Here is a 9,926-nt window from a genome sequence, read left to right as displayed (position 1 = left end):
CCCACACACACACACACACACACGCATACAGACACACACACACACGCACACACATACAGTGGCGTCCAAAAAAAATTGAAAATGCCATCATCCAATCAGCGGGTTATGGTCTTGCACCCTAACTTATGCAGAATATCAATTTAAATCTAAAAACATTCTACACCATCTGACATATTAATATTTCATTTATGTTAAGAGGCACCCGAAATATAGTCACTCAAAAGTGACCTTAAAAAAGCAAGCTTGGCAAAATTGTGGGTAATCAAAGAAAGTTGTTCGCGAGTATACTTAGGTGCATCGATATTTGTGGCCAACATTGGTGGAATGGACATGTATTTACTATCAAATGAATAGAAGAGAGTATTGTCTCTCCAATGAACAGCATCTTCTGATAATCATTTCAAACAGAATTAGAAAACAGGGCAGTCACAAATACCGCGCAGAGCCTGAACTTAACTTTACATGTGCACAATTTTCTTTTTGTTCAGGAGCTAGTGGTTTGTGTAGAGCACGAAACTTTTTTTGCACATGAAATGTGTTATTAGATTTTAGACACAATCATCTCTCAGAGAGGAGCAGAGGACACGATACTGTCATAGTTGGGTGGTCTGGGGTGGAATGAACAAACCTGCCTTCGTGAGGGCCTGGTTAAGTGGAGAACATAGCGCAAGTGCTGGAACTTACTGTTGCTTTTGTCATGGTGTCATTTAAGTAGACATATCCAGGCATTGCAAAACACTTTTTCACAGGGCCAATGCCCTCCGACAATTCTTGGTAAACTAAATCATATCAACATTTTGAGGTGAAATGAAAGGAAATAGTGTCCAATATCTAATATATTCTATGCCCAAAGGGTTCGTGCTCTACACAAAACCAGTAGCTCCGAAGCAAAATAATAATAAACACATTAAAATTTGATACCATGTCCAAGTTTGGCGTGTCTCTTTTTTGTGGTCCCTTGCCCATTTCTATGACATTGACGCCATCTGATTAGTAGAAAAATGTGCGTATGATAGTGTTCAATAGTAAATTACGTGCATAAGTGTTGTAACATGTAGCTGTTACTGATCGATGTTCAAGATAATTATATATGAATTATTAATGTGTCAGATGATTCAGAATTGATTTCTCTTTAAACTGGGTATGCTATGTGAGTGGGTAGCGCAAAGTTTTAACACTGTGATTGGGTGATTACATTTTCACATTTCTTTTGGACGCCACTATGTATATTAGGAATTATACAGGGGTGTCCAAAAGAAACTTAAAAATGTAATGACTTATTCATTGTGTTAATGCCTTGCACCACTCACTCAGGCAGCATGGTAGTTTTAAGCTAAATGAATTCTGCATAATCTGACACATTAATAGTTCATTTATGTTAAGAGTCGCCTGAAAACTGACCTCGACAAATTAGACTTGGCAAAATTGTGCGAAATTAAAGAAACATAAAAGTGTGTTCGCGCTTGTATCGAGGTCCATCAACATCCATGGAATGGACACGTATTGAATATCAAATGAATCGAGAATATCATTGTCTCTGCAACGAACAGCTTCTTCTGATGAAATTTTCAAACAGAAAACTGAGCAGTCTCAAATACTACCCAAAACATGGACGTAACATTAAATGTGGTTATCGTGTAGAGCACGAAACCTTTTTTGCACAAGGCATGGACTGTGTCAGTTAGACTTTGGACATAATCATCTGTCTGTTAGGAATAGAGGCGACGGAACAGCCATGGTTTTGGAGTGGCCTGGGGTAGGACGAACAAAACCACCCTCATGAGAATCACCAGATGGTTTGGTTTAGTGGACTACATAGCACAAGCGCTAGAACGTGATGTCTGGCCCTTATTTTCGTCATGGTGTCATTCAAGTAGACATCTTCATGCATAACAAAGCATTTTCTCCCAGAGCCAAAGCCACGAGACAATTTTTTGAAAACCAAACTATACCTACGTTGCAGTGGTCACAAGTAATTAACCCTGATATGAATCCTAAAGGTATTTGAAGTCCCATAAAACAGCACGCGACTTTGCTCATTATTCAGACCCTTTGAAACTCGCTGTGACATTTGGGAGGAACTGACATATATAATTGTTCCGAAAATTAAATATTGTCCATTCTCAAAGGGTTCGTATTACCTGTATTACCTGTCCTGGGCAGCAACGTCATTGCACACCGGACAAGTCCACAATTGCTCAGTTCCTCCCAGCACCAAAGCCCGCAAGGTATACACACTGAATGTTCCAATGGCTGTCTGATAATGGCGACGCATTTCCTTTCCAGATAACCGTTCCTTTCTTCCTTCTCCCTTCTCTATCCCCATTTCCCGCATCCTGATGATTGCATGGTGTTCTGCTGTCTCCCTGTCTTCCTCATCCAGCAACTTTTCCTCCAGGGTCTTCAACACTTCTCCTTTGTAAAATTTCACCTCTCTATCAACCACGGCACTGCCTGCCAGCCTATCAGTCTCCTCATTGCCCGTCACCCCAGAGTGTCCAGGACAGAATATCCACGTGATGGTTCTAAGTGATGAGTGTTGTATTGGGTTCATCCATTCACTCCGAAGCAGCCCTTTCTCAACCCTTCGCAGGATACTTTTGGAGACTGTGACAATAATGAGATGGGTAGTTCTTGGTCTTGTATTTTGAAGCCAGCCAAGTGCTCTTGTTACGGCCTCAATCTCTATTTTCATTCTTGAAGTTGTTCTTTCTATGGCCCCTGACATGCCATGAACCTGTTTGTTCCCACTGTACACCACAAAACCCCAGTCACTCTCACCCTTCCTGACCGATCAATCCATGTAAATCACTGGGTCCTCTGGCTTGGAGTGCTCCTCAATTAACTGTCATGTCATTGTCGTTAATGACAACTGCACATTCCCGTTTTTCACGACCCATAGTGATGTGAACGTTGGCCAGGCTTCTGCAATTGGGGCTCAGTTCAAACCGTTCCTTTCTACAGCATATTTCATCGTTCTGCCATCCCTGAGTTGCCCGGCTTGATCCTGTTTCTTTTGATGCTGCTTAGGTTGTCATGCAAAGGGTATCTCGGGTCTCCCAAAACATTCAAGTACTGCTTCGACTTTGACCCATTATGCCTCACTCTGATGCTGGCCAGGTCAAGGATGTATCTCATACAGACAATATGGGTGTTCTTTGTGCAACCCAGAACGGCTCTCATAGCTGCTTTCTGTACTCTCTCCGTCCTGTCTATCTGAGTCTTGGATAGGGAGAGGATGTCCAGACCATAATATATGACTGACAGAACAACCAGCTGCATTAGGAGAAAAAGAGCTGTCTGTTGATTTCCCTGCTGAAGCCAAGGTCTTCACTACATTGATGCCCTTCTTAACCCTGACAGATACATTGTCAATATGTCTTCGGAAAGAAAGTGTCCTGTCCAGAGTGATTCCTCGGTACCTCAAGTCATGCTGTCTGTCTATGACAAAATTGTCAAACACAATTGGAGGGGTAGGATCTTTCACAATGCCGTTGTTGAGTGAGCACCAGATGACCTGTGCTTTGTGTGGATTGATGACCGCGTTGCGTTCCTCACACCAATCTGCGACCTTGCACAGCCTGTCCTGTAGCATACATCCAACCGCTTGCCTATCACGACCTTGTCCGTAAACCATCACATCATCTGCAAAGGTTAAGTTTCTTCCTGCTTCACTTACACCGATCCTGGCAATTTTGGATGTATATATGTTGAACAGGACCGGTGATAAGGCTGATCCTTGTGGCAGTCCTGAGGCAATCACTGCTGGGTCTGGCATCCATCGCCCACGTCTCAGCGCTACCTTCCTCCCAAACAGAGCTTCGGAGATCCATTAGGAGATCCATTAGGAGATCCATTAGGTTGCAGTAATTGACTTGGTTGTAAGCATCCTCTAGGTCTATGGCAGCCAATACTGTCTCCTCCTTTCTCTGGAACCCTTCAAATACATCAACGACTCACATAGACATGTTTGTGCAGGTGCCTTTCCCTGGTCTGTAGCTTCCAAGGCCATGTGGAAGGAGCTTTTTCCTCTCTAGATAATTTCCTAGCCTGTGGGCGACAATCTTTTCCCGAATCTTTCCATACGTGTTCTGCATGGTGATGATTCTGTATCCCTTGATGTTGGAGTGGTCTTTACCTGGGTTAGGAAGAGGAACGAGGTAGCTGTGTAGCCACTCCTCTGGGATCTTGTCTTTGGCCAGACTCTCGTTGAAGTCCTCCACTATGCCCTGTAGATCTTCTTCATCTGCATCCTTAAAATGGCAGAATCTCACCCCCTCAGGCCCTGCTGCACTATCCTTCGTTCCGCTTATTACCTGCTTCACTTCCTGTATTGTGACACCCTCTCCATACAGCACCTCTGGAACAGAAGTTTTCATAATTACCCGGATGTTAGCATGCTCCTCCATGTTCCTTGGTGCGTCGGCTTGATGTACCTCTTAGGGAAAGACCGGCCTTTTGCTTCATCTGTCTCCAGTAACCTAACATTCTGTTCTTTAACAGACAGAGAACCAACGTCAGTCTTTAATCCCTTCATTTTTCTGTGCAATTTTCATAACCTGTGTAGTGCCTCCTTTGATGACACCTCGGTCTCGTACTGCTCCCATCGTTCCTGTTTGGCCTTATTTGCACTTTCCCTTAAAAGCCGTCCGTCTCTTTTCATCCGTTCCCAGAGAGTATTCTTCTCCTCGTCTGACTTCCTCGCCCTATGCCATGCTCTTGTTGACCTTGACCTTCTCTTCTGTAGCCACAAGCCTTTCTCTTTATTTTTTTGCATCACAGTAGAGCCAATGTCCTTTCCATATCTGAATGGTTGATCCTTACGAAACAAGGCATATTATCGCTTCCATGGTCTGACAGAGCCTGCCATTTAGCAAGGACCTCCAAACCTGCTGTAATCAAAGCCAAATCTATGTTGGAATAATCCTCTCCATTGCGCTGTGCGGTACTTGTCATGTGTGTTCCGTTGAGGATGGAAAAACTGCACTCTACCATCGCCTTCTCCAGAGTCTTTCCTTATGTTTTCGTGTACATTTCTCAATGTCACATTCCTGGCGTTGAAGTCCCCAACACTCTTCATCCTTTCACTCAGTTGGCCGAGTTCCTCCAGGAAGCCCCAATCTTCCTCTATCGTGGCACTGTTATTGCCCGCATAGATATTGACAAGCGTCCATTTCCTCTTCCTCACCTAACACTCCATAATTTGGACCTCCCTGCCCTCCCTGGTGAATCGCTTCGCATCAATCAGTCTGTGTGTAACACCCTGTTTGTCCATGATGGGTCTCTCTACATGGATTCGTGTAGCTCTTGTAGCCAGGGCATTTGAAATTTTCTACGTTCGTCTCCTGGAGCATCATAATAATCGTTTCATAGATAAGCGTTTCCAGGCCTCGACCTCTTTGCATGACACTGCTGCAATTCTAGTAGTATATGGTTAGATTTTGTTTCTAAGGAAATCTGATTTTTTTCCCGACTTTTCCTCATCCCGGAACGTTTCTTTCTGCAGCCTCCTCTCCTTCCTCTTTTCCTTGCTACCTTTTAGGTGATAATGCTTGGAGCGTCGTCAAGAGAGCTCCCGCGCCGTTTCCCCACCAGAAATATAATCTTGATTCATGATGCGTTTTTATACTGTCACCCTGGCAGAGCCCCCTACCAGGGAAGGGGACATATTCATGCCTGGCGAAAGGAGTCTGAAGTCATTGTAGTTTCATTTTGATAGAAATTGTTGAGGCAATAAGGATTCATGCTCTGCACAAAACCAATGACTCCGAAGCAAAATAATAATGAGCACGTTTAATGTTACTTAAGTTTTGCGTGGTGTTTACACTGATCTGTTTTCCGATGTGTTCGAGAACTATCGTAACAAAATATTGTTTATTGCAGAGACAAAATTCTCCATGCATTTTATAGGCAATGTATGTCCATTCTATCAAAATTGATTCTCCTCAATGCACCCTCGAACACACTTCTACGTTTTCTTTATTTCGCCCATTTTTGCCAAGTCTTATATTTAAAGGTCAAATTTGAATTACCATATCTCGTGTGACTCTAAACATAGATAGAGTATTAATGTGTCACACGGTGCATAACTAATTTAGCTTTAAATTGGTATGCTGCATGAGTGGGTAGTGCAAGTTGATGATAGGGCGATTACGTTTTTAAGAACTTGTGTGCTTAAGTTTGATGGAGGTTTTCAAACCTGTGAGTGTTGCACTTTTGTTGCTGAGTATTTAAAATCAACAAGCATCCATAGATTACAACCAATATAATACACTGTTTTCTGTTGTTTGTCTTCTCCAAACAGAAAGATGCTCAAGCCTTATTCTTTCTTGGTGACCTGCCTAATGCTGGCAAGTAGTCTAAGCTCAGCTCTCAAGTTCAATCCATCTTCAGGACCAATCTTCACGCAGGAACCGGAAGACGTAATAGTTATAGGAAACTCGTCAACATTCACCTTAACCTGCGCGGCCAAAGGCAATACACAACCAACTTACAAATGGTTCGCCAGGTTAGCCTACAACTACAGGATGGACCCCCTAATACCAACAGACGAGCTCGAAATCGAAGGTGGAACGGTTATCATACACATGGACAAGCTTGAGGACGATGAGGCTCTCACAAGCGCGATTTTTTCAGTGCATTGCTAGTCATCTCCACGGCAAAGTTCTAAGTCGACCGGTTAAAGTGTGGTATAGACCTTTTTTGGAACGTACATTGCTATTCCAAGAAAGCAAAACAAGACATGCTCTGGACAGCGTTCACTTTATTTGTCCTTTCTACCATCCCTTCCTCGCTGTCGCTACCAGTGGTATAAAGATTATGATGTGAACAATGTTGTGCACCAAGACACTGATCTCCGTGTCTTCTCCGCCATCGACGGTGATTTATTTATCACAAGACTTGCACAAGAAGATTCCGGAACTTACCACTGTATAGCAACTCTCAAAGTTCTTGGCTCAGGGGCACGATTAATTGATGAGGAGGCTACACACCAGGAGGCGTGAGCAAGAGAGAAGAGAAAGAGAGAAGGAGAGAGCAAGAACGAGTGAGCGAGTGAGCGAGTGAGCAAATGAGCGATGGAGTGGACGAGAGAGAAAGAGAGAGAGAGAGAGAGAGAGAGAGAGAGAGAGAGAGAGAGAGAGAGAGAGAGAGAGAGAGCAAGGTAAGGAAGGGGGAAAGAGAGAATGAGAAAGACAGAAAAAGAAAGACAGAAAGAGATAGAGAAAGAAAGAGAGAGAGAAAGAGAAAGAGAGAGAGAGAGAGAAGGAGGGAAAAGGGGAGAGAGAGAGAAAGATTAAGGGAGAAAGGGGGGAGAGAGAGGGGACGAGAAAGACAGAAAGAGATAAGGAAATAAAGAGAGAGAGAAAGAGAGAGAGAGAAGGAGGGAAGGAGAGAGAGAGAGAGAGAGAGAGAGAGAGAGAAAGAGAGAGAGAGAGGGAGAAGGATAGTTGTAAATGAAAAGCATCTCGAGTATTTCACCTTTACCACGATATCATCATTGCAGGGAATGAAGCTGATTTGACACAGCGAGATTTCTCACGGAGTATCTCTAACGGTTTTTCCTAGCAGTTTTTGGAGAAATTCGACGAGCCCACCATACTTCCGGTATATACGTAACAGTTTCCCTCCTGTACCGAGATTTTATGAGAATGTTACTCTGCAGTGCTATGCTGATGAAGAGCACACCATTTCTTTCCGATACCAGTGGCTCCGGAAGGACAAACAGGGTAACACCCTGCCTTTTCCAGTGGACCATGTTCTGAAGGATAACAACAGGTCTCAGTTTTTTCTTCTTATATAAGGGGAAGGGGCGCGGGAGCAGCGATTGAGGATTACTTGTTACGTAATCATTTATGATGTTTATCTATAGGTTTGATACCAGCGTCGGTGGTGTTGCAAGAGACACGAGTTCGATTCCCTGGTGGGGAGATTTTTTATCAAGTAGTTACCTCTGTCTTTCTGCTAGGACGTTGTATCCCTCTCAGCCCGAGTTGGCCCTGACAAGATGGCTCGAATCCCGCCTCCTGAATCACCCAAATAGTGGGGGCGTAAAAACACCTGCATAAAAAATAATGAGTCATGGAGAAGAGAGGATGATTATAGTTTCAACGTGATGGGCTTTTTAATTTCCGTACAACCACTATTATCTCAAAGTTTCAGTATAATAAAACGTAAAAGCAATCATCCTATTGTTATGCTATTCTTGAGAAACTTTTTTTGATTTTTCTGAATACTTCCCTCTTTTCTAAGTAGAAAGGTAATACTTTTATGCATTTGAATAGAAAGCGAATTTATTTTAAAAACTCAAATGTTCAAATTTCAACCTTCATCCTTTCATTTATTTCCAGTAATGCTAAATAATCATATTTCTAAGGCAAAGGGCGTATTGAAATAGCTTTTGTCAAGTTATTCATATCTATGACGAAGCGTCTACATAATCAAATAAGCACTGCCATCCTTTAAAAAAAAAAATTGATTTGGGAGTATCGTCGCAATCAAATTCACCCACAGACCATGACAGGCTTTGACCGTACAAATTTTAACCTTCATGAAATTACCAATTTGCAATATGAACAACACTCGAAATCAATGTCACATAAATGCCCTGTTCATCCTTTCCGGACTACTCTCGTAAGAAGCCACAAGCATTGATTATGCAAGCTTCCTATTAAACTGATAGAGTTAATTTTAAAAAGCTAAGGTGAACTAACTCCTAATAATCCTATGGCTACTGTGATTCCTTGTTTTTTTCCTCGACGTTTTACCACAATGTAATCAACTCATGACATGATCATGCTAGTGGGTCCTGGTCACGAACAGCTAGAAAAGCCACATTGAAAATCAAATTGATAATGCATAATTTATAGCATTGTCATATCTGCTTCTCTGCCTTCTATGTGTGTTTCACATCAGATTCTTTACTTAAATTTAAAGTAAAAAAATCCTGAGACCAATATTGCTACCTCATTTCTAAAAGTTATGAATTACGTTTTTGCCCAAAGTGATAATAGATATCAATTAATGAGATATTATTCTTTTCTCGATTATTTTGGCGGTGAACATACAACAATGAATTCAGGCTTTGTTTTTATTCACGACTCAGTGGTGTCGCCTCGAATAAGAAGTTTTCTTACTTTTGCCCCTTTAGCGAGAACGCTTTTCGTGTGTGGCCTCATCTCTATCTGGTTCATGTCTCACTTTGATTACCCTGTCTTCGCCACTGTGCATCGTTGAAGAGACCCTTTGCCAAATTTGCATTTATTAAAAAGAGCCATTTGAAATCGATTTTAAAAACAGTTATCGGTAAGGTAATGTTGCCTTTTACGGAAATTAATCTCGTTGAAAAAATTGATATGACTTGAGGTCTGTGAAGAGAGTAAAAGTAAAGGGGAGCTGACAACGCGGGTGGGTCAATAATCAGGAAATTTTGGGTGTGCGATCTATCTATACCCGCATTTTCGCATTGGTTAAACTTGCCCTAAGCAAATGGCCTGTTGAAGACCCTAATATTGATTTACTTTTTAGGTTACAGGTTTAGGTTTAGGTACAGCTTTTGGTTAAGAGTTATGGGTTAGGGTTAGGGCTAGGGTTGGGGTTAAGGTTAGGGTTAGGGGTTCTCTTGTTATCAGAACTCTTCAACAACATTCAATTTCTAAGCGTTTATGTTCACAGAATTTAGAGTTAGCTCCAGTGATGTATGTAATCAGGTGTCGATTCTGTAAGTATTTTTTGTCAGCTCCAGTATTATTACACTGTATTTTTAATAGATTACGGAACACAGTGCCACGAAAACTTTACCTCGTGAATACTTCAAGGGAAATCCAGTGATGGGGTATCCGCACTTCCCCCGTCCCCTCCATGTTTTCTCATTAAAATTTTTGTTTTTTTCGGAGAAGATTATGTTATTATTGGTTAGTCTCTTTAAA

The sequence above is a fragment of the Aplysia californica genome, unplaced genomic scaffold, assembly GCF_000002075.1.
Source record: "Aplysia californica isolate F4 #8 unplaced genomic scaffold, AplCal3.0 scaffold00131, whole genome shotgun sequence".
NCBI classification, from domain to species: domain Eukaryota; kingdom Metazoa; phylum Mollusca; class Gastropoda; order Aplysiida; family Aplysiidae; genus Aplysia; species Aplysia californica.
This window is presented reverse-complemented; position numbering follows the sequence as displayed.